The 26,980-nt window shown below is 37.9% G+C and overlaps 1 long non-coding RNA gene across 1 annotated transcript; it reads left to right on the top strand.

The window, feature by feature from the left end:
* The first annotated feature begins 169 nt into the window (after window positions 1-169).
* On the top strand, window positions 170-26,526 carry LOC125085194 (uncharacterized). Its single transcript, XR_007122803.1, has 2 exons — window positions 170-275; window positions 26,439-26,526. It is a non-coding gene; the product is annotated as an uncharacterized LOC125085194 (long non-coding RNA).
* Window positions 26,527-26,980: the final 454 nt, after the last annotated feature.

The raw sequence follows: 26,980 nt of genomic DNA, 5'->3' as shown, positions 1-26,980 counted from the left end.
TAAGTGTACAGTCAGGTCCATTGATAACCACATTTCTTGTTTGTTTGTTTGTTTGTTTCCTGAATCCTTGCACCCATCATTTCACTTGAATAACTCTTAAATTCTTGCTGCAGGTGTCAGCAGAAATGTCTTTCCCTCACCAAGGCTTTATGACTCTTTTCGAACCCCTAACGTCTTGTCTCGAAGGACTAACAGAGTAACAATGTCTCCAACATAATACCTTTGCAAGAAGCCAACTGCAAATCTCAGGAGAGAAGTTGCAAACCTGAGAAGACGTGAGTACATCTTGTGTCTATCAGGCTCTCAGCCCTCCCTGCAGAAACACTTCTCCCGAGGACAGTGTTCAGCTCCCCAGTAGCACCTTGCCATACTGCGGGTGCTTAATTCCATTTTTACTCTCTCCAAGGCAATGAGCTCTGGTTACCCTACCCTCCCAATGGGCTTGGGTAAAGTAATTATGCATTTGAATGGATCGTGGATCATGCAAAAAGATAAGCGGTGTCCACATTTCATTATGTATTGATTCTGCTGGGTTTGCCCTGAAGTTGATTCAGAGAAACATAATTACTGTTGTTACACTTCATTTAAAAATGCTTTCAGTAACGTGAAGTGGTAAGTTTGAAAACTGATGGCCTTTTGGGAAGCTAGACCTTAATGTATATCTTTGAAATTTTCTTACGTATCAACACTTAAAATGGAGTCATAATTAGTATATATTTTTTAAAAACCTGTTTGTTTTTAAGTGACAAGGAAGAAAACATTCTCCACTGTTACTCTTAGATTTTAATTTTATTGTTAGAAAATGAAAAATCTATTTCTTTACCTCATTTACTTTTGACAGCTCTACATGATTCCAGTAGAATATATAGCTGTATGATGGGTGCACACACAAATGCTTTTTTCCAGAATGAAACTTTCTTGCTTGATCATATAACATTCAGAAATAATTAGCAAAACCGTATACAAATAACTGAATTGGAACAATAATGCCTTGGTCTACTCAGAACCTTTTTTTTTTTTTTGATCTTAGATAATTATTTATAACATTCTGATACCATCTTATTTTCAATTGAAAGATGATTAGGTGATGAAATTAGTAATTCTTATTCCTCAGAGAAAAGATTATTTCCAATGCAATTTGGTACGTGATGACAGATTATATCATTTCTTGGTTGTTATAAGATCTATGAGAGCCAGGGTTTTCATCTTTTTCCTGTGATTGCCCTAAGAACAGGCTGGGATACCACCAGCCCACAGGATCTATCCAGGCACCATGACTGAGACAGGGTGGGGAGTTCCTATGACACAGCCATACAAGTTTCCCATGCTAAGCAGGTGGGATTGCCCAAAGAAATAACCTATTTTCCTTTGTGTGTGTGTGTTTGTGAATAGATCTCTATTTCATTTCTGTATTTGTGAGAGAAAAATTAGGGAAATAGGGGTGCTTGGATGACTCAGTCAGTTAAGCATCTGACTATTGATTTTGCCTCAGGTCATGATCTCAGGGTCAGCAGGGTTGTGAGTTCGAGCCCTGTAACAGGCTCCTCACTCTGTGGGATTCTGCATGCCCCTCTCCTTCAGCTCCCCACCTCCACCATGCTCTTTCTCCCTCTATCTAAAAAAACATAAAAGAAAATAAAATACATAAACATATGCCTACCCTGATTCATTTGATGGAAACATTAAATTAATAATCTTGCATATAGAGGGGATTTGAATGGATATGTGACAATTGCTTTTTATTTGATATCAAGTTTTCTACGCTATAAATATCTCAGCAAGGGTGCCTGGATGGCTCAGTCAGTTAAGCGTCTGCCTTTGGCTCAGGTCATGGTCTCAGGGTCGTGTAATCAAGCCCCACATCAGGCTCTGTGCTCGGTGCGGTGTCTACTTGGGACTCTCTCCCTCTGCTCCTCTCCATCATTCTCTCTCTTTCTCTCATAAATAAATAAAACCTTTTTTAAAAAAGGAAAAAAAAAACATAATTAAGCACGAAACCTCTAAAAAAGAAAGGAAACCAACTTTCAGAGTGCTACCAGAAAATGGTGTGAGTTGTGTGTTATCCACTATTCCTACAACTGTTATTTTATCTTTGCTATGCAGAGAGGCAACATCTCAGGAAAAGAATGTTTTTTCAAGACTTTAGTGGCTTCCAATTGATGTGTATAAAGGACTTTTCTTGACTGCTTCTGAGACCCTGTTGTTTGACTTTTTCTCACTGTTGTTAAATTTGAACTGGATCTCAAAGGACCCTCTGAAAAGCAAGATATACCCCCAGGACTCTTGGTGGGGAAGTCCTGTTCTAGTAGATCTGTCCTTACTGGCTCTTTGCTAAGAAAGCCAGATTAAAAATGGGCTTATTTGTCAATAGCTTGTTTCCTCATAAGTCTCTGTCAGAGGGTTTCAACTGCTTTATTTGATTTAGAAAAATAACCTTACAAAATGAATTTCCTGTTTAGGTCTCACATTTTTTGGACAAGTTATCTTTGGTTCATTATATATTTTGAATTTAAGGGTGCTCAATCCCTGTATCCTAAACACAACAGCATGACTTCCTTCTACATTTTCCAAGGGGGGAAAAAAAACCTTAATATTCCGTAAAAGAAGATCCCATGGTGGTTATCAGCTTTACATTTTTATCCCAAAAGCCATATCTTAGAATCTTAAGGAATAGCCTGTACTTATGGGGATGAACAAAAGATCAAGCAACCCTGATTTAGGGTTTAGACACTGATTGTGTCTCTGAGTTCAGAAATGTCCTGTTGCTGAGAAAGAATCACACGGTGTGAGCCCAAAAGGAGTCTTGAAGTTCTAAGAGCTGGACAGATCAGCCTGTTAGTGTCCATAGTAGCGACTAGGAGTCAGGCTTCTGGCATCCTGGTGTCATCCCACCTCCTGCTCTTCCTTATGCTGTAACTCAGTGAGGATGCTGAGAACCCGAGCTGCAAAGTCAAACAGATGTGGTTCGAACTTTTTCCGTCACATGAACTGCATGGATATGTCAGGGAAGCTCTCTGTGCCTCAGTCTCTCTATCTGTAAAACAGGGATACTATTAGTCCGTCTCATAGGATGAAGTCTTGTGAGACACAGACACTGACTGTGCTTGGCAAGTACATGTTATGTAATCAGTAAGTGTTGGTGATTATTTGATACAGCGTGTTCTATCCCTTATTAGAAGAAATAGCAGGGTATGGCAGTATTATCAATGGCGACACACAGGCTGAGTACGTGCTTGTGCCTACGTTTCCCCTGGTGGTAGAACACTCTGGATTGAGCGGTAGAGTCCGTGGTGGATAGACCTGCTGCGCTCCATGTCTCTTAGTGAGAGACCAGTTATATCATGGTGTTACACGTCGGAGTTAACAACCCCCCCCATGGGATCTATGGTCACTGACGTTTAGGGGAGAATAGTAAATCAGAGTTCCTGACTCTTACAATTAAATATCAAAAAATACAAAATGTATTGTCTCACAATTCTGTATGTCAGAAGTCTGAGCTGTAATCTAAGTAAAATCAAGTTATCCGTAGGGCTGTGCTACTTTCTGGACTCTAGGGGAACGTCTGTATCCCTGCTGTCCCCGGCTTGTACAGACACCCCTATCCTCCAGCTGGCAATGGTGGGTTGCATCCTCACCTGGCATCATCTGCTTTCCCCTAATTTAGGATCAGGAGCCTCAAAATAACATTGGGCTCAGCAGGTAATCCAGGACCAGCTGATTAGTAACTGAATTCCCTTCTGCCAGGTGGTGCTACATAGTCAGAGGGTTTAGAATATTCTGCCTGTCACACCAACTGTGGATGACTAAAACTAGGGCAGTCCCAGCAAACAGACTCTGTAGGATTCTGGACGTGGATGGGTCACCAACAGAAGGTCATAGAGACCCATCACTGCTGATGGGCAGAGCCCTGATGGTCCCTATCATGCTACCAGCAGCATTCCTGTGCTGAGCTGGAAACAGGTGGGAGGTGGCTCATGACCTCATGCCATCTCTGGCCCTTGAGAGAGATGAGGGAGATAGTGACTACAGAGGCTGAGAACCATCATCAATGCATCTGTGCAAAGAGAAAATGACAGATCACTGGTGATTGATTAATCATCAACATAAGCAAAGTGTTTCACGCTGAGAAGTGGAAGGGAGCCCAAGTCTGGAGCTGATAAGGCTGAAGACCAACCCGGCTCTCAAGGGTCAGAGAGCAGAACTTCCAGAAGGCATCAGCATTTTGGAAAATTACAGGCACTCTAGGCTCAGGACCAAAAGGGAGGGGAGAGAGCCAGGTTCTTGCTAAAGCCCCGCTCCCTCGTTCTTCTTGGGCTCTCTGAGAGGTAACCGCCTCCACATAATTAACATACTTTTGCTTATGTCTGTTCTAATGCCTGCTGCCATCTGAAAACAAAACATTCTATCAACATACTTCCTCGGCCCTTCTGCTTCCCTGGCTGCTCCTGGGGCCGACTGCTGCATTCTCCCAGGCTGGGGGAAGCACACGGCCCATTTTGCCAACCACAGTGGGCACCATCGCAAAGAAATATATCTAGATGGAAAGAGAATGTTATAAACATATTTGGAAACCAATCTCTTTTATAAAATACTGCTACAAGTATGTTGTAGTTGTAAATCAAGAGGAAGCTTCTCTCTGACTTTGTCATACAGACATCTCTATATGGAAGGAAGTTTTATAAGCTTTGCCCTTTTTACAGCTCAGCAAATATAAATTCTTACTTCTCCCTACAGAGTAAATTGTTTCCCCAGAATACCAAGGTTAGCAAGTATATTTTTATGGGTTCCAACACGAAGTCAGAATTATCAATGTAAGATGAAAAAAAGTGACAAAACAATTTAGTTAAGCCACTCTCCATTTAAACAAAATAATGTAAACACAAATGTCTCAAAGTTGAATACATAATGTGCTATAGATATGTATAATTCATGATGTGGGCACCCTTTATATGGGTAAACAAAGGTAAGACCACTTTTTTTTTTTTTTTTAATTTGGCAGATAGGAATCACAAGTAGGCAGAGAGGCAGGCAGGATGGGGGAGCAGGCACTCTGCTGAGCAGAGAGCCTGATGTGGGCTCCATCCCAGGACCCTGAGACCAAGACCCAAGTGTAAGGCAGAGGCTTTAACCCACTGAGCCACACAGGTGCCCTTGAAAGTAAGACCTCTTGATTATGTAATAATTGTTAGACCGCTCGTATCTCACGTAAGAAAACAAATTGACACACTGTAAAAATTATATTTTGGGTTTTTTTTTAATGAAGAAATAGGCCTTTTAAACCCAAATTTATGATCTTCAGTAATGGAAGTCTTTAAAGAAGCAAAGGGCTAAATCCATAGGTAAACGCATAGAGTTGCTAGAAAGTTGTAAAGTGCATTTTAATTGTAATTGGGTGAGAAAAAACAGACATGTTTCCTCATGGGTTTTGGTAATAGTAATTAATGGCACATGTAAATACATCTCCCACAGGGGACTTTTCTTTAAGCTGAATTAAAATGGAGTTTCTGTGGTGCCTGGGTGGCTCAGTGGGTTAAAGCCTCTACCTTCAGCTCAGATCATGATCCCAGGGTCCTGGGATTGAGCCCCGCATTGGGCTCTCTGCTCAGCAGGGAGCCTGCTTCCCCCCCACCCCGCCTGCCTCTCTGCCTACTTGTGATCTCTGTCAAATAAATAAATTAAATCTTTAAAAATAAAAATTAAAAGGGAGTTTCTCCAAAGCCCACACTTCAATCTAAATGCCTTTAAATGAAAAAATGAGATATTATCAGTTGAATTCTACACACTGGAAAAAGTATTTGAAGCCCAAGGCAGGCTGGGTTCAATGACCCTGACATTATGATCTGAGCTGAAACCAACAGTCAGATGCTCAACCAACAGAGCCACCCAGGTGCCCCTACTTTTTTTTTCCCCCTGGTAAAGAAATGATCCTAGCATCTTCTCTAAAAGGTAGATCTTGGCATGAAATTTGAAGGTTCAAATGATAGGAATTTTGGCATGTTTCAGCTGCTTCTCCTCATGAAATATGATTGACAATTTGAGAAACTACATGTTCACTGCATCAAATGATAACAAATGTTCTAGCACTTTGTACCTTCTGTGTTGCTCCCTGAAGATCTCATGTTTCTATCTTTTTGCTGCACTTGATATCTTGAATCTGTTGCTGTCATTAAAAAAATCCAGAAAGTATGCTTAGACACATTTAGTCCCTATTGTAAATTGTGTTGCATTACTATGTTACATGTAGAGGCAAGCGGTGTGTGAAGCGACCCCTACTGAGGTCTGCAGACAGAGGAAACAGGAGGACATCTAGGGACAGGTAAGGGATGGCAGCAACTTAATATGATTTATACAATGTGTTGGCTACCCACACAGTCTTTTGCAGAAATAGTGCACTGGGAGATAAGGCAGTGCTACTTTAATTTTGAATTGGTAATGATACTTCTTTCTTGTTGACATTGAGATAACATGGATGAAAAAAAAATAGGAGGAACTATAAGCAAACAAGACACATCCGTAATATCCTTTCATGTAAAACAATGGTAAACCAACTATTAATATTTTCTTACTGCAGAAGTCCTGCTATATGTTACTATGTTGTACTCATGTGAATAGATAGCTCTCCATATCATAACTCACTTCCTTACGTTAGCTGAGCCAGATGCATTGGGAAGGGTTGGAAATAAAATTATTTGAGCCATGAGAATATGGGGACCATAATAGTTAATAAAGACTCCATTTATGTGACTGAATATACATAAATATTGAAACTAAGTACAAAAAATGATAATATTTCAAAAGAAGAGGACTAAGATAAGCAAAATGAGGCAGGAGGGAAAGGAGGGTTGGGAGACAAGTTGACCAAAGTAAAGCCATTTTGGTTTTAGGCTCACCCATAACCTAAAAGTCAGCAGATCATAAAAAGAGCCACAAAATCCGACTCAGGGAAGACCACAAGACCCCATTCCCTCCAGCAGGAAAAGCCACAAAGTCCGGACATTCTTAAAATTGCTCTCTGTGGGTAATTCCCCAACACTAAGACAATGGAAAAATGAACTGCCCAATAAGTCATAAGCCCAAATTTAAAGAGTAAGCTTCTCCCTATATGGTTAGCTAATTTTTAAAAAAAATATATAAAACCCTTTCTTAGAGGCAAAGGGGGCCATCTTCTTCATCTGGGAGGAGACCACTATTTTGTGAAGCCATTCTTTTCTTATTTGTATACTTAATAAATCTTTGTCCCTCACTCTAAATATCTTGCTCTTGAATTCTTTCTTGTGCAAAGATCCCTTTTGGCAAGAGGCCTGTGACCTTTCCTCTCGGGGCCTCAGCCTATCCGGCATCAAAATTATTCAAGAGACAAAATACTCTCAACTCTTTAAGGGCTCAGAAAAAAATTTTAAATCAAATTGGCATTACCTATGCTGTTCATCCTATGCAGACAAGTTTTATATCGAAGTAATCTTTTCTCTTTCGATGTGTATCTCTTTACAAAGTTCACATGTATAAATACCGAGCTGGCAGAAATACAAAATTAATATACTTGAGCTGAATTAGAGATCAATTACACTTGCTAATTCTCATGAATCACGGGTCTCATAAACTAAGCATAGGAGCAATCAGCACTTAATTAAGAGACAATTCAGTTAAAGTCTATTACAGTTAACTCCAAGTCAATGTAACAACATTTCACTTTGGAAATCATGGACAAAGAAAACAGGCAAGATACAAAGTACAAAATAAGCTTAGAAATGGAGAGAGCTGGGTGAATTTTTTGTTCTGCTTAAATAATTCAAGTTCCACAGTGGCAAAAACTTTCTCCTTCCTTGTCCACTACTGAATCCATATCACCTAGAGTGCATCTCCCCAGGGGTGCTCAAAACACATGAAGTAAGTATTTTATTTGCCAAAGCCAGTACAAATAATACATATTAAGAATTGTGAAGGCATAAACAGTAACACATTCTATAACTAGATTTTTAAAGCTTTTACATAGAGTAAGACCATTTACAAAGTGTCATAAAACCTTTCCATGATTAGCATCATTAAAGTCGTATTGCCTAATTATAGAATATTTGGTAACTTCAGGACTGAGACAGAAAAGGAAAGGTTGGCAATAGAACTGTTTAAATCATTTTTTTTTTCCTCTAAAGAAAGACAAGATATAAATGGTAGCTTAATTACTATCTACCGGTAATGTTGGTTAATCATGAGCAAATTAGCTTATTATATATTTAGTGTTTCCACTGTTTACTCTATTAAATACATATTATGATTAATCCAGAAATGACTACTTTACCATGTCTAGAACTGGAGTGTCTAAGTAAACACTGTATTTTTTTTAAAGATTTTATTTATTTATTTGATAGAGATCACAAGTAGGCAGAGCAGCAGGCAGAGAGAGAGGGAGAAGCAGACTCCCTGCTGAGCAGAGAGCCCGATGTGGGGCTTGATCCCAGGATCCTGGGATCATAACCTGAGCCGAAGGCAGAGGCTTTAACCCACTGAGCCACCCAGGTGCCCCAAACACTGTATTTTTAAAAAGGTAGATTAACTTTAAATGTCCAAGAGAGTGGGTTTATATTAGGCATGCCATAGTTCATTCGACAAATATTTACTGAACAGATGCTCTGTGTTGGGTCCAGAATGAATATAGAAACATAAATTTAAAAATGTTTATCAGATGACACGTTTGTCAGTAACTGGAGCATTACCATTTAAAATCTTGCAATGGTTATCAATTTTTAATTGTTTTCTATATACAATTCTGGATGCAGTTAGCACTGACAAAGCACTGTGTGACAGTTTTAATTGAGTAGTGGGACAGGTTCCCCAAAACTGTGCTTTTCTAGAAACTTTGAGTGAGAATGGAAGGGAACAGTGCGGGGCTTGAGTTAAAATAAAGCTGATAAAGCTGGGGGAAAGTTCTCTTGATAGTGTTTAACTGAAACTGGGACAAACCTGATTTCACAAACAAAAGAAAACTGTTTTTCAGTTAATAATGCTGTGTTGATATTTGTTAACTGTAACAAAGAGAACAAACAACAGAAGATGACAGTAATAGAGGAAATGGGGTGCAAAGCATAGAAGAATGGTTCATATGGTTTGTTCAATGTTTCTGTGAAGTCTAGAACTGTTCCAAAAAATAGTTTATTAAAAAAGAAAAAATAGGTGTATGGTTCCTGGTGAGAGATGGATTCTTATATGTTCTCCCACTTTATTCTTCTTCCTTTGTTTTGCCTATGTTTTAAATTTTAAAATACATTTTAGGATGAACTTGCTAATTTACACAAAAATATTACTAGAATTTATACTGGCATCATCTCAAATAAATAGATCAATTTGATCTATTGAGAGATAGATCAACTGATCTTGAATAAATAGATCAATTTGGAGAAAATTGATATCTTAATAATATGGAGTCATCCCATACATAAATATTTTATATCCCTCTATTTATTTAGGGCTTTTCTAAAGACACATTTTCTAAGTATATGCTAAAATTTCTCTCAGTAATATTTCATATTTTTCTGCAAAGAAGTCTTGCTGCTCTTTCTTTGGATTTATTCTTAAGCCTTTGATTTTCTACATTGCTATTGTAAATTTTTTAAATTTCTTTTTGTGACTATTTGTTGCACAATTTTATTTATATTTACCTTGTACCCCACAAACCTAAAAATTCCCTTATTGATATTAACAGTTCTTCTGTAGAATACATAATTTTCTGCATATATATTTCTTATCACCTGTCACATTTCTTATGACTACCTTATTAATCCTTATAATTTTATCTATTTTCTTTGCCTTATCCTGCTGTCTGAGATATCCAGTAAAATGTTAAATAGAATTTGAAATCATGCACCCTTTTTATCCTTTTTCTAGGAGGAAAAATTTTTAACATTTTCCAGTTCTTTAATTTATTATGATAGTTGCTGTAATTATTTTGTGAATATCCTTCATTCGGTAAAGATTCTATTTATTCATAGTTTAAAATGAATTATTGTTATTATAAATAGGTACAAAATTTATTAAAATTCAGCTTCTACTTCTGTTGAAATAATTATGATTTTCTACTCTATTCTGGGTAATTCAATAATATGTAGCTGAATTCTGAAGAGATGGGATCATTTTATTTACTGTTTTTAAAATTGTTTCTTAGCATAACTTCATTATGATCAGAAAACAATTTCTATGATTTCATGGTTTAAAATTTACAAGACTTGCTTTCAGGGCACACACAAGGCCAGTGTGGACAACTATTACATGTGCAGTGGAAAATAATGTTTATTATGGTGATTTTATGGAATATTTTTAATATATATTACTAGATCAACAGGTAATTGTGTTATTCAAAGTGTTGCCAATATTCATTTCCTGTCTTCCTATGAGTCACTAAAAGCTGCATTACAATTTTCTAACATAATTAAGGATTTGACTCCTTTTCTTTTCTATTTGTCAATTTTTGCATACTGTGTTTTGAGATATATATATATTTTAGGAAAGGAAAAAAATTATCCTCTACCCTTTAAGTTCTTCCAGCTGGACTAAGAATTAAATTTATATGAGACAGGTTAACAGGGGGAAAAAAAAAACACCAAAATTATTACCTGGGCATGGAGGACCAATAATGAAATTGATACCTGAAGAAATGATTAAGGCAGGTAGTGTTTACGCATTTAGACAAAGGCAATAAATTTGTGAGGCATTGACAGGAGAAGGAAAACAGCTATTGGGGAGCTTAAAATAGAAAGGAATTCTAAGAGGAATTTGGGCTGAGGTTGCAGATTAGAAAAAAAGTAACAAGGTTGTTTCTATAGTTTTCTTAGCTGTAATGTCTCTATCTCTAGTTTTACAATGTTTTTCTTCCCTTATGGGGAAGGTATTTTTCATAAAATAGATTTAATTCCTGCTTCAGGGGGACCAAAGAGAATGGGAGTATTCTTACACTGACTATATTTTTTTCTTAACTTATTAATCCATTTTTTTTAAGATTTTTTTTTTTTTAATTTATTTGACAGACAGAAATCACAAGTAGGCAGAAAGGCAGGCAGAGAGAGAGAGGAGGAAACAGGCTCCCTGCCGAGCAGAGAGCCCCATGCGGGGCTCGATCCCAGGACCCTGGGATGGTGACCTGAGCCCAAGGCAGAGGCCCCAACCCATTGAGCCACCCAGGCGCCCCTATTAATCCATTTTTTAATTCAAGTATAATTAACATACAGTGTTATAGTAGTTTCAGATGTACAATAAGACCATTCAGCAATTCTATGCATTACTCAGTGTTCATTGGGATAATCCCTTTACCTGTTTCATTCACCAACCACAATCCCACCTCTGGGAAACACCCATTTGTTCTATGTATTTAAGAGTCTGATTTTGGGGGCACCTGGGGGGTTCAGTCAGTTAAGCATCTAACTCTTGATTTCAGCTCAAGTCATGATCTCAGGGTTTTGAGATTGAGCCCTATGTCAGGTTCCACAGGTGGAGCCTGCTCAAAATTCTTTTTTCCTCTCCTTCTCCCTCTGTCCCTACCCATGCTAGTGCTTTTATGTGCTCTCTCTCTCTCTCTCCAAAAAAGAAAAAGAAAAATAAAAGAAAAAGAAAAAAAAGGAAAAAAGAAAAGAAAAAGAATCTGCTTTTTTTGTTTGTCTTTTTTTTCTTTGTTTTGTTTTGATTCCCCATATGGTATTTGTTTTTCTCTCTCTGACTTATTTCACTTAGCATTATACCCTCTAACTCCATCCGTTTTGTTGCAAATGGAAATATTTCATTCTTCTTCTTCTTTTCTATTTTATTTTATTTTATTTTATTTGTTTATTTGACAGAGATAGAGATCACAAGTAGGCAGAGAGGCAGGCAGAGGCAAAGGGGGAAGCAGGCTCCCCACTGAGCAGAGAGCCCAATGCGGGGCTTGATCCCAGGACCCTGAGATCATGACCTGAGCTGAAGGCAGAGGCTTAACCCACTGAGCCACCCAGGTGCCCCAAGATTTCATTCTTCTTTATGGCTGAGCAATATTCCATTGTATATATATATATACCATATCTTCCTTATCCATTCATCTATTGATGTACACTTGGTCTTCTTCCATATCTTGGCTATTGTAAATAATGTTGCAATAAACATAGGGACACATATGTCTTTTTGAATTAGTGTTTCCATATTCTTTAGGTAAATACCCAGTAATGGAATTACTGTCTCATATAGCAGTACTATTTTTATTGTTTAAGGAGCCTCCATACTGTTTTCCAGAGTGGTTGCCCCAGTTTGCATTCCCACCAACAGTGCACAAGAGCTCCCTTTTCTCCACATGCTCAGCCAACACCTGCTGTTTCTTGTGTTGTTGATTTTAGCCATTCTGACAAGTGTGAGGTGATACCTCATTGTGGTTTTGATCTGCATTTCTCTGATGATGAGTGATGTTGAGTGTCTTTTCATGTGTCTGGTAGCCATCTGGATGTCTTCCTTGGAAAATTGTCTATTCAGGTCCTCTGTTTTTAATTGGATTATTTTATTTTGGGTGTTGACTTGTATAAGTTCTTAATTATATAGTATTATATATGTAATATACATATGTATATCTATATACTAAATATGATATTATATATGCAAACCTCTTATTGGATATATTATTTGCAAATAATCTTCTCCCATTCCATAGATTGTCCTTTTGTTTTGTTGATTGCTTTTTGTTGTTGTGCAGAAGCTTTTTATTTTGATGTAATGCCAATAGTTTAATTTTGCTTTTTTCTCCTTTGCTTCAGGACATATATCTAGGAAAATGTTTGTGTGGCTGATGTCAACAAGATTACTGCTTGTGTTTTCTTCTAAGCATTTGATGATTTCAGGTCTTACATTTAGGTCTTGAATTTATTTTGCATTTATTTCTGTGTGCGGTGGAAGAAAGTGGTCCATTTTCATTCTTTTGCATGTGGCCGTCCAGTTTTCCTAGCACCATATGTCAAAGAGACTGTCTTTTCCCCATTGTATATTCTTGCCTCCTTTGTTGTAGGCTAATTGACCATAAAAGCATGGTTTTATTTCTGTCTCTCTATTCTGTTCCGTTGATCTATGTGTCTAGGTGGAGAATGTTTGCACTGGTTCTGGCTGGCAACCATGTGTCTGTGCTGGAAGGCAGCAGAGAGAATGGTGCCCATCCACCCTTTTGTTCTTAGAGAAGTTTCCTAAATATCCCTGCTCCTCTGGCGCACATTCGGAGATTAGCAAACCAATCTCCTCCCCATATACTCCGGGAATTTTCAAACTGCTCCTTCTCTGCTGTGTCTCTCTGGGGTTTTTATGCTGGCTCTTTAAGGACAGGACTCCGTTTCCTTTTATTCTCTAGCTCTTCCAAACCTGAGTCCACTGATTTGTAAAGTGCTAGGTGTTAAGCTCTGTGGATTGTAAAAACTTGTGAAGCGAAGGCCCACTGGTTTTCAAAGACACAGGCTAGGGGGACTCATCATCCCACTGCCGATTCCCGGAGTCTGAGTACCTGGAGTGGGGTCTGCTCCCCTCCCTTCCTTCCCATTTGGTTCCCAAGAGTGTCTGTGCCTCTTCTCCCCTTTTAATGTGGGAGAAGAGTCTCTATGACTGTGAGAAGTCTGTTCTGCCAGTCTTCCTGTCATTTTCTGGAGTGCTACCCTGTGGCTGCCCTCTAGGTTGGTCCACGGTCGAGGCGAGCTTAGGAGGCTCCTACTCTGCCATTTTTCTATGCTAATGGTTTCCCAAGTAGTTTTTATTTAAAATAACGTGGCACATTGGCATGTTTTGAGGGCAGCCTGCCTTTGATGCCTATGATATTTTACATATATACATATATTATGTACATAGACATGTACATGTAAAATATATATATGTATAAAACACACACACACACATTTTTCTCCCTGCTAGAGAGTCACTTTAACTTTCTGAATATCTTCATTTATCTCTGCTATTTCTTGCTTTAAGAGCTTTGAAGCAAGTGTGAGCTGCATGAAAGCATCTTTCTTCCTTCATTATATAACCCAGTGTCCTTTTATAATATTAGATGTGTCAGTGACGGAGAAAGTGGCATCTTTCTTTATTTAGTAATGGTATCATGTATCTTTCCCTTTCTTACTTTTACATTTTCTGTGCCCTAATATTTACATCTCTTCAAAGTATTATGTTGTTGTTTTTTTTTTTAAAAAAAACCCATTCTAACAATCTACCTTTTACAGGACTGTTCAGCTTACATTTAAGGTTGTTACTAGTGTTTTCTGGTTTAAATCTACTATTTTATACCATTTCTATGATTTCATAGTGTTTTAAGCATTTCTTCTTGGCTTACCATGATTTGTTAAAAATTATTAACTTATCACTTATCAGAAAATTCACAGTCTTTGAAACATTTTACCCTGCTTGACTTCAAGCAGTTTCCTTATTTTGGTATAAATTCTCTATATAATACAACTCACAGATGTTCTTATTGTTTCTGAAGTCATTATTAATTGGATCAATCAACACATCATACTTCCTGTTGTGTCCACATCTCTGTTTCCTCTGGGATTATTTTTCTTTCTCTTAAGTAAAGCTCTTTATATTTCTTGTAAAATGGGTCTACTTGTATCCAATTTTCTCTGTACTTAGGATAGATATAGAATTCCTGGTTGACATTTTCTTTTTCAGAACTTTGAAAATATAACCAAAGGCTCTTAGCTATTATTGTTTCTGTGAGAAATCAGCTTTTAGTATTTTTGTTGTTTTTTTAAGGCTATATATATATATATATATATATATAAATATTTGCTTTAGATTCAAGTATTTTTTATTTTGGACATTTATCAATTTAGTATGATATGCAGCAGTGTACTTTTCTAAAAATTCATCTTTGTTTTTCACATTGCTTCTGTAATATGTTTGCTAGTTCTCATTAATTTTTGGGCAGAGAACTATTTCTTTTTTTTTTTTTAATAAAGATTTTATTTATTTATTTAACAGACAGAGATCACAAGTAGGCAGAGAGGCAGGCAGAGAGAGAGGAGGAAGCAGGCTCCCCACAGAGCAGAGAGCCTGATGTCGGGCTCAATCCCAGGACCCTGGGATCATGACCTGAGCCAAAGGCAGAGGCTTTAACCCACTGAGCTACCCAGGTGCCCCTGGACAGAGAACCATTTCTTAAATACTGCTCCAGTTACATCTGAGTTACTATCTCCCTTTGGGTCTAGAATTCTGTGTATCGGGAGCCAGTAAGTTTTTTCTTCTGGAAAAGATCAAGCAATAGGTAATTAATAAACACAACTACAGGTAAGTTGTGTAGGCTTTATAAGGATTTTATCACACATTCTCTTCTAACTCATTAAAAACGTTAAAAAGCATTCTTACTTCAAGGGCTATATAAATACAGTCCACATGCCGTATTTATTTCTAGTTTTTTTCTTACTTGTTTCTGAACAAATCTTGTGGTTTTGATGACTTTTATTATTGTTTGAAAGCTATCCACTGTTTATAAAAATGTAGAGGTGATAAAAGCTCTCCACAAAGTGGGTATAGACTAAATGTACCTCAGAATAGTAAAGGCCATATAAGACAAGCCCACGGTTACATCATACTCTCCAGTGAAAAGCTGAGCATTTTTCCTCTATGATCAGGAACAAGACAAAGTTGCCCACTTTTGCTACCTTCATTAAACTTAGTACTGAAAGTCCTTGCTAGAGCAATTCAGAAGAAATAAACAAAAACAAGGAAAGAAAGAGAAGTCATCCAAATTGGAAAGTAAGAAGCAGAACTGTCACTATTTGCTGGTGACATCCTATTCTATATCTAGAAATGCTAAAGACTCGACCAAAATACTGCTAAAATCAATAAATGAATTCAATAAAGTTGTAGTATGCAAAATTAATGCAAAATTCTGTTCTATCTCTACACACTAATAGCTATTAGAACTAACTATTAGAAAGAGAAATAAAGGAAACAATCCCAAAAGACCTAAGAGTAAACTAAACCAAAGAAGTGAAAGACCTATACTCCGGAAACTATACACACTGATAAAAACTGAAGACGACACAAATAAACTGAAAGATACTCTTTGTGCTTGGACTGGAAGAATTAATATTATTAAAATATTCATATAACCCAACGCAATTGACTGATTCAATAGAATACCCTTCAAAATTCCAGTAATAATTTTCAGAGAATGAGGAAAAACAATACTGAAATTTGTACAAAACCACAAAAGACCCCGAATAACCAAAGCCCCTGATTGTAGTAGAGGTTAGCACCTCACCCAGATACTGTCGGTATACAGATGCTGTGGCTGTGCAATGTGCTGAGTTATTTCAAAAAGGCCTAACACAGGGGTGCCTGGGTGACTCAGTCGGTGAAGTGTCTGCCAGGGTCCCTCCTTGGCGGAGAGTCTGCTTCTCCCTCCGTACTCCCCCTGCATGTGCACCCATGCACTCTCTCTCTCTCTCAAAAATAAATAAAATCTTAAAGAAGAAAAGGCCTAATACAAAATTGACAGAGTGGCGGGATCTACTCTTGAATACTAGAGTCCTTTAAAAGACTTGAACTATACAGAAGAAAATAAAACAACAATATATCAATACAATATCAATGGAAGAAAATCATTGGAATAATAGAAGGAAATAATCATCCAAAAGTTGCAAAGGATTCTGAATTTTCTGGAATACTGTCCATTTTATATCCAATCTCTTTCGTCCATATAACTTATAAAGCTATGCTTTAGCAGAATTGCTCATTCAAGGATATTATTTATCGGTAAAAATGTAAATTTGAAAAATCTGTAACTGCAAAAAGGTTCATTTGATCAAACTAGCTCTTCAATCTCATGAAGCACAGATGAATTTTGTTCATGCTCTGACAGAGGTGAGGCAAACTCATGTACCAAAATAAAAGCATTGATTAAATTGATGTTAATATGAACAGCAAGATAGCGCCCTTCTAGAGAACCTTACAGTTCTGCTAGCATCCTGTTAATGAGGTAGAACTCCAGCTGGTATCTTTTTTTATTCAGCTGTGACTAATTATCTTCCTCAATCATATTAAAATATTGAATGCAGATTCATTTACAGTCATACTAAAGTTCTAGCTTTGGCATTAAAATCCAAATAATGACACCCACAACTGCCTAAGAATCATGATACTCATTCCCAATGAATGAGTAAAAGATTGGTTGTACACAGAAGGGAACGTTGTCTGCATCCTCCTGGACAGTTTCAGGCATAATACTCGTGTGTGTTTGTGTGTGTGTGTGTGTGTGTGTGTGTGTGTGTCTTTGTCTGTGTAATTCTCGTGAAAAATCCAGGGAAAATATCCTTTTTCCCGAAACATAAACATGGTAGGATCTTGACTTGTAAATTTTAAAGCTGGTTCATTTTATTTTATTTTTTTTCAAAGATTTTATTTATTTATTTATTTATTTGACAGGCAGAGATCACAAGTAGGCAGAGAGGCAGGTAGAGAGAGAGAGGAGGAAGCAGGCTCCCTGCTGAGCAGAGAGCCCGATGCGGGGCTCGATCCCAGGACCGTGGGATCATGACCTGAGCAGAAGGCAGAGGCCTTAACCCACTGAGCCACCCAGGCGCCCCTAAAGCTGGTTCATTTTAAATGGCTACAACTGATCCCTTTGAAAAGCAGTGCTTTGTACATTGATTGTCTTTGTTAAGTGTGAAGAAAGCTATACATGTGTGTGCCTCTGTGCACGTGTGTGTGTGTGTGTGTGTGTGTGTATTTGGGTGGGACTTGGGACTAGAGGCTTTTGGAAGGACACTAAGATGGCATGTACTTCTTATTCAAAGTCTTAGTTGAGGTATTTAATGTCATTTCATCACTGCATAATGATTCTGACAGTGTCAAAGCCATAAAAACTTGTGCTTCACAAGCACACTCCCGCCGAACTAGAACTGAGTGCTGCCTAAAGGCTGGCTATTTCATTTGGGTCTAACTAGAATAAGCACAGAAATATGTTGGTCTTTGAAGATAGGTTAGTATGTCTGCAAAATACTGATTCTTTGGATGTTATTTCTTTTTTACATTAATTTCTTTATTGAGGCGTGGTTGACATCCAATATCATGTTAGTTTCCGGCGTGCTGCATAATGGTTCAATATTTGTATATGTTGCAAAATGCTCACCACAGTAAATCTGGTTCATACTCCTCACTGGACAAAGTTATAGAATTTTGGCTTTTTTGTGAGGGGAACTTTTAAACTCTACTTTCTTAGCAATTTTCAAACATACAATATGATATTATTAACTATACTTGCATGCTGTCCAGTACATTCCCTAGATTTATTTTATACTTGGGAGTTTGTTCCTTTGACTCCTTTCACCAGTTTGCGCACCTCCCACCCCTACTGCTGCCAACACCAATCTGTTCTCTGTATCCATGAGCTTGCTGTTTTGTTTGTATGTTTTACTTTAAAAAAATTTTTTTAGATTGCACACATAAATGAGATCATAAGGTATTTGTCTGTCTCTCACTTATTTCATTGAGCATAATACCCTCTAAATCCATTCATGTTGTTGCAATTAGCAAGATTTCATTCTTTTTATGGCTGAATAATATTCCATTGTGTGTGTGTGTGTATATACATATATATACATATATACATACACACACGCATATATATATATATATATATATATATATATATATATATATATCTTTATCCATTCATCAGTCGATGGACACAGGTAGTTTCCATATCTTGGCTACTATAAATAATGTTGCAGTAATATCAGGGTGCATATATCTTATCAAATCTGTTTTGTTCTCTTCAGAAAACTCTGTTTTCTACCCAGAAATAGAATCAGATCATATGATAATTCTGTTTTTAACTTTTTGAGGAACCCCCATACTGTTTTCCATGGTCACTGCACCAATTTACATTCCCACCAACAGAACACAGAGTTTCCATTTTCCCACATCCTTGTAACACCTTGTTATTTCTCATCTTTTCGATAATAGCCATTCTGAGAGGTGTGAGGTGATATCTCGTCATAGTTTTGATTTGCATTTCCCTGATGAGGAGTGACGTTGAGCATCTTTTCATGTGTCTATTGATCATCTGGTTGTCTTCTTTGGAGAAATGTGTGTTCATATCTTCTGTCCATTTTTAATAAGATTGTTTTTTTGTTTTTTTTTTACTATTGAGTGGTATGGGTTCTTTATATATTTTGGATATTAGCCCCTTATCAGATACTTGATTTGCAAATATTTTCTCTTGTTCAGTAGGTTTCTTTTGCTGTACAGAAGTTTTTTGGTTTGATACAGTCCCACTTATTTTTGCTTTGCTTGGAACATTATCTCTGAAAATGACAATTTCAATAGTTTAATAGGATGGTATATCAAAATTTTCTTTGAAAACTTGTCTTATTTTAAAAATTAATAAATAAACAGTAGATGAATAATGAAATCATTTTGGATATATAACTAACAGATATCACTCAGTAAATACTGAAGTTAGCCTTCCTGACTACTGAAAATAACAGAGAAAGGATATACTAGCTTCTGAAATTTATTTTTTTTAAGATTTATTTATTTGAGAGAGAGAAAGAAGGAGCACACAGAGGGAGTGGGAGAAGGAGACACAGTCTCCAGTCTGAGCAGGAAGCCTGGTGTAGGACTGGATCCTGCAGTCCTGGGATCGTGATCTGAGCTGAAGGCAGATGCTTAACACACTGAGCCACCCAGGTGCCCCTGAGATAGTACATTTCTGTTGAGAGTTGTGATCAATTACTCTCTCTCTCTCCGTTTGAGCAAGGCAGTACCCAAACCAACCAGGGCTGAAAGCACAGTGTGTGCTGATGCCCAGCTTCGGTGCCACCAAGCAGCAAGGAGACTCTGGGACATTAGGAGGCTCTTATTACACATGCTTTATACCAACAAACCTGAGCACACAAGTATGCCTGCCACCCTGTTTCCCTCTCCACATTAAACATTTCATGGCTTGGGGATAGTTCAAATACGGTGAAAGATGAGGATAGAAAATTGATTTTTCCAAATGGAAAATAGCTTTTATACCTAATTACATAAAGAAAACCTGTTCCTTTAAGAAAGAAAGCCTATAAGCTTTGAAGGAAGAAAGTAAAAATCACATCAGCTCATCCAGCGATGAATGTAATTGTTATTTTGATAGTCATCCTTTCATTCATTATGTGCATAATGGACACACTTAAACATTTGCATACGTGGCAGCATATCAAGCATTTGAAAATAATTTCACTTGTAAAAAATAACCACTATATTCTTTTTCACCATACTTTTACTTGTTACATCTTCTTTTTCTCACTGATGGTGACTTGTTTCTCTGTGTGTTTAATATTTTTCAATTTTAAGTTCATTTTAAGCATGGATTATTTTTCCACCTGCTGAGATTCTCACAAGCAATAGTGTTAAAGTTCCCCATGGAGATTTTGAATTTGTTCGTTACAGGTATGCCCATCACCCTCTGCCCATCACTTCCCTGTACCAACGTCAAAGAAACATCAACATCATATTTTAAAATACAGTCTTAGCTGCACCTGGGTGGCTCAAGCCATTCAGCATCTAACTCTTGATCTCAGCTCAGGTCTTGATCTCAGAGTTGTGAATTTAAGCCCAAGTTGGACTCTATGGAACCTACTTAAAAATTAGAAAAATGAAGTAAAAATAAAAATACTATCTTAGTTTAGGATGTCTCTGTCCCTTCACGGTAGGGTAAATGTGGACTTCATATCAATGGGGGATGAAGTTCCCATTTTTCTCAGGTCATTTTTAATCCTCCTCAGATCCACCATAAAAGTGTCCAGTTTAGACACCTCTAGAACCCTGAAGTAAGACGTCAAATTCAAGCAATCAGTTTGGAGGAAGATGCCAGGAAAATTGGCAGAGTGTGTCAAGAGAGACGGAGGAGAGGAGAACCAGCCGTTTCACCAGTGTGGGTGGCTGCAGTTTGGTCCTATGGGGACTTCGAGTGGGGAATGTGGGACCCTCGGGCCCCTGAGTGAGGAGGCAGGTGCATTTGTCTAATGCCTCCCCACTTACCACGGGCTGGGTGTTTGCTGGGGCCTTTCTAGCACTTTGAGGACAGACTGCCGACATCGTGCTTGGCTTGGACCTGGGGAAGATGTCAGTCAAGTCATTGCAGGATTCAGTTGTCAGAAGTCTCCTATGCACAGACCAGTGCCAAAGAGAAATGGATGATTCATCAGGAACATCTGACAAACCCTCCTTGTCATCTCTCTGGGTGAGTGGGTACAGTGACTTTGTTTTCTTTTCACTGGATTTGTAGTTATTGGAGGACTTGGTCTCCTACCCTTGTGTGTTTTTGTTTGTTGTTTGTTTTAAAGAGAGATCACAAGTAGGCAGAGAGACAGGCAGAGAGAGAGGAGGAAGCAGGCTCCCCGCTGAGCAGAGAGCCCAATGTGGGAATCCATCCCAGGACCCCGAGATCATGACCTGAGCCGAAGGCAGAGACTTAACCCACTGAGCCACGCAGGCTCCCCTCCTTGTGTGGTTTTAAAACCTAACCTAATCCTTTAGTCAGAACAAGGTTCTTTTTTGTTTGTTTGTTTGTTTTTGTTTTTGTTTTAATTTTTAAAATTTATTTTCAGCATAACAGTATTCATTGTTTTTGCACCACACCCAGTGCTCCATGCAATACGTGCCCTCTCCAATACCCACCACCTGGTTCCCCCAACCTCCCAACCCCTGCCCCTTCAAAACCCTCAGATTGTTTTTCAGAGTCCATAGTCTCTCATGGTTCACCTCACCTTCCAATTTCCCCCAACTCCCTTCTCTCCATCTCCCCTTGTCCTCCATGCTATTTGTTATGCTCCACAAATAAGTGAAACCATATGATAATTGACTCTCTCTGCTTGACTTATTTCACTCAGCACAATCTCTTCCAGTCCTGTCCATGTTGCTACAAAAGTTGGGTATTCATCCTTTCTGATGGAAGCATAATACTCCATAGTGTATATGGACCACATCTTCCTTATCCATTCGTCCGATGAAGGGCATCTTGGTTCTTTCCACAGTTTGGCGACCGTGGCCATTGCTGCTAGGTTCTTTGCAGGCTGATGTAACATCAGCTCGCCTGCTTAATGAGTGGGGTTTCAGCTTTTGCTTTGCATCTGACACTTGAAGATTTATTTCTTTCTTGTTCATTAGGCCACAGATTTAAACATACATACATATATATGTATATAAGAGGTGTGTGTGTGTGTGTGTGTGTGTGTGTGTGTGTGTGTGTGTATGAAGCAATTATACTTTATCTAATATATGCAGGTGTTTATAGTGAGTGTTTGGTACCAGCCTAGTTCGTTTTGTCAGAACTAGAAGTCCCTCATCCTTTTGAATAGCTACTTACTATCTTGCAGTAAAAAATGCATTTAATCATTCATGTAGTAAGAGACATTTTACTTTTCTTTCCAGCCCAAGCTCTGTTCTTACAAACATAACCCCAAATAACATGTCTTTGCGTGTAACTTTAATAACAATGTTTTTCTCTTTGGGATAACATCCCTGGAATAGTATTTGCTTTGTTAAAGGTCTTTTACATTTTCAAATTTTGATAGACTATTACTTTGCTGAATTTCAAAAAGGCTTTAATAATTTGTATTTACCCTAGTTATACATGATGAAGGAATTGCTAACTTGCCATATGGATATCAGTAAATATATATTGTATAGATGTCTATATGTATGCTTTTCTGAGTACTGATATAAACATTTTGATTTTTCAGATCCTTGATGAAGGAGGTAATTTATATCATCCCTTTAAAAAAACTATTTAATTATTAGAACACGTGAGAGAGGACGAGAGAGAGAGCAAGGGGGAGGGGCAGAGGCAGAAGGAGAAGCAGACTCCCCACTGAGCAGGGAGCCCGAAGAGGGACTTGATCCCAGGACCCCAAGATCATGACTTGAGCCAAGGGCAGGTGCAGAACCAACTGAGCCACCCACGTACCCCATCATCCTCCTTTTGTACAGAAAAGAATTATAAAATTAATAAAATGAGAAAGAAAGCACATGAATAGAACAATAAATCTGAAAAGTGTGTCTGGCAAAGCAGGAAAGTTGAGATTAAATGCACCATCATTTAGACTCAGAGAAGAGGAGATAAATCCTTCCAAATAAAACTAACTCCGTGCACACAGTCATTCATGTGCTGGCTAGGAATCCTCGGGAAACCATCACCTGGGGTCACAGCTGCCTGGAGGTATCAGGAAGGAAAAGAGGACATGTTCATGAAATCCAAAAGTGAGAATGCTGCCTCCAAACTGTGCAGTGTGAGAGTCATCTTGGGGTGCTTGAGTTCACAGGTTCTGGGCACCGTTGGCTGGCCAGGCTCATTTAAAACCTTTACACCTGGTTTATCCCTGTTAAAGTGAGCTTCTATTTCTGACATCTGCCAAGTGACAAACTCTCCCAGGCTCTGCATCACCATAGCTGTTGCATTTACGATCTTTCCACAAGAATTGAGAAGCCGTTTTAGACAAAATGACCAACTCTGGTGACTGTCTAATACCCTTACAATAAAATACTGTTCCCCTTGTGTTTTTAAATAGTACACATGAGATCATATTCTGTTTGAATAAATTGTAACAAATTTGCAATACTTTAATCAGATATTATCAATTGAGAACTTTTATTTCAAGCAGAGACTGTGTTGAGGTTTTTGACTTGATAGTATTTATGGAGAAATATTGGTTGAATATATAATGAATGTAAAGGTTTATAGAGGGAATATTTATGACTAGTGGAACAACTAATTTTCATGCACTTCAAAGCTACATTTTATATAAATCATTGATGTATTAAAAAACCTCCTTTTTAATATTTTAAACAGATTTCAAAAACATTGACAAAATATAGTCTTTTTTCTACTTTATATACATACTTTAAGGTTGAAAATAGATCTTTAAAAAATGCAAATATTTGCTATGTGGCAAGGAATTTCCATCAAAAATTCTAATTAAGAAAATTTTAAGTATCTGAATTTGAGAAGTGAATTTTGGCTTGCATGAGAATGCTGCACTTATATCCAAACAGAATGCTTGTAACATCAAAATTTCTTGTGAATGGGGATGCTTACCATTTTATCCTGTAAAGTTTAATTTCTCTGATTTTTTTACTTTAGGAGAGGGGAAGAGTGCCATTTATTTTTATAAATTGATAGGAGTTGCCCTCTGCAGACTTCCCTTAGCCCAGGTAAAATGTTAACCTTCCACATAGAAATTCCCAGAAATTAGTCCAACAGCAAATAAGCTCTTTACCCACTCTATTTTTTTTTTAGCAATTATTTCATTATAATGCTCAGAGAATATTTCATGTATGGTCCTAGACTATAGCTCTACACATAAAATCTTGGGAAGGAGAGAATATTTCTTCAAGGGTTTAGTCTGCACACTCCACCCAGTGTAGCAGCAAGGGATGCCCACAACCTACAAGCCATATGCATACACTTCAGGTATACCGGTGGTAACATCTGGGGGTGAGTACCAGCAGCATTAATGTTTATTGAGCGTTTGCTGTATACCTAGCATTGTGCTAACCACTTCACACATCTCAGCTCTTAATATCTACACAGCGGTACTAGGGGGCAGAAACAATTATTACAATCTTCCCCCAATTTTACTGTTGAAAACTTGGGGTCTAAAGAGATTTAGTAATTTATTTAAGGCCATACAGCTCCTAAGTGTTGATGGCAGAATCTGAATCTAGGTTTCTGAATCCTTGCCCAGATTCTTAACCACCATTTAATGATAAAACTTCCCTTCGTCCTCATCTTTAAGCCCCTCAGGCAACTCCAGGGTCAAGGGAAATGTAAAAAAGAAAAGAAAAGAAAAATTCAACAGGCTTTAATACATATTAAGAAGGAATAGCATTGGGGCACCTGGGTGGCTCAGTGGGTTAAAGCCTCTGCCTTCGGCTCAGGTCATGATCCCAGGGTCCTGAGATGGACCCCACATCGGGCTCTCTGCTCGGCAGGGAGCCTGCTTCCTCCTCTCTCTCTCTGCCTGCCTCTCTGACTAATTGTGATCTCTGTCTGTCAAATAAATAAATAAAATCTTAAAAAAAAAAGAAGGAATAACATTGACTAAATAATCTGACCTGATTTAAATATAAAAACCAAAGCCAAATTATGTTTAATCAATCCTTTATTATCTGTTCCTACTATGTAACATGTATTAGTATACATACCATGTCAGATTAAATTAAATGCTATAGAGAAAAACAAAGAAAGGAAAGAAGATAAGGAGGGTTGGGATGTGATATATTTTAAATAGGATGGTCAAGGTGGTACCTCAGATATAAGCAAAGACCCAAATAGATAGATATGTGGAGGTCTGTATTCTTACCCATCTGATCCATCTAACCATTATTTATTAAATATGTAATGGGTTCCTGCTTCTGTATTAAACTCTTAGGACACCAGGATCAACACACAGCAGCAGGATCCCTATGCTTGAGGAAGTCACCACAACCTATCAGATAGTTATAAGTAAACGTAAATTAAAACTCTGACAAGTGTGATGGTCATGCACACCAGGGTCAGAGAGTAGTAGACCATCTTGGTGAGGAACAGCAGGTGCACGGAGCCCTGTTGCTGGGGCAGTAATGGCTTCGTTGAGGGAACAGAGCCTGAGACAGTGTGGGTGCTAGAAGCTGCAAGCGGTGGACAGTCAACAATTCACTCATTACCACCCAACCATGGAGCACATTTCCATCTTCAAGCCTACCTTCTCATCCCGACCTCACATTTTCCATGTGAGGTATGTAGAACAGAATACTAGAGTGAACACATTTATTAGTCAGAAGTTCAAGTGATTGCCCTACAGCTAATAAGATAGAATTGACTTCCAGGCCTGGGCATTTTCTCTGAGCTCAAGCCAAGGATTGCATTTGATTGCGTATTTTGACTTTTTTCCCTTGAACATAAACAATAATAGTTGATTGTGTGTCTAAAACACACAACAGACACATAGTTTCATGTTTAGTTTTGAATTGACAAATAAGATTTCTCATCTTAGGATCTGGGGCTGGCACTTGTATGGTTTTTCAATGATTCCTCTTAAGACAAGAAATCATAGCACATTCATATTCATATATAAGTAATTAAATTCTTCAGAGTATAAGTTTTTCATTTCCTTTTAACTTCATTTTTGAAAATTTTACAACCTTTTAAATTATTTTAATTCTTCTCAGTCTCAGGAACCATAATTATTTATGGTCTATAAATCTGAATCTAGGGGCACCTGGGTGGCTCAGTGGATTAAACCTCAGCCTTCGACTCAGGTCATGATCTCAGGGTCCTGGAATCGAGCCCCATATCAGGTTCTCTGCTCAGCGGGGAGCCTGCTTCCCCCTCTCTCTGCCTGCCTCTCTGCCTACTTGTGATTTCTCTCTCTCTCTGTCAAATAAATAAATAAAATCTTTAAAAAAAAATCTGAATCTATCCCTGTGATTAGTGATTCATGTATACATGTCCTGGAGGTTGCCCCCAAACTGCTCTTCATATTTATCGAATTATAAAACATCTTTAAGAAGCGACAGAAACAAAAAAAAAAAAAAAAAGAAGAAGAAGAAGAAGAAGTGACAGAAACAGAGACATCCTATGAAAAGGGCTTGGTGATAAGACCATCTTGAGCTTGCTTGATAGTCTCCTTGTGCAGGTGAGGCATAAAAATTATTCCCTGGAGAAGTTCATATTAGACTGTGAGTCTTAACTTCATGGGGATTGCTTCCATATGTCTTATCTAGATGATTCCCTCCCTCACTTCATGTCAGGCAGCTCTCTCAGACTTCAGGATAAAGTTACAGAGACTCAGAAACACACACACACACACACACATGCCTGAAGTGAATTCACATTGTCTCTAAAAACAAATATTCAGAAGGAAATAAAACAACATTCCAATCACAATATATGCATGACTTTGCTATGTTAGGAAAATTTAGGCTTCAGGTTCTAAATCCTTATAGTATAGTTGTTTCTACAAGCTAGCTTTTA

Source organism: Lutra lutra, chromosome 14 (assembly GCF_902655055.1).
Source record: "Lutra lutra chromosome 14, mLutLut1.2, whole genome shotgun sequence".
NCBI classification, from domain to species: domain Eukaryota; kingdom Metazoa; phylum Chordata; class Mammalia; order Carnivora; family Mustelidae; genus Lutra; species Lutra lutra.
This window is presented reverse-complemented; position numbering and strand designations above follow the sequence as displayed.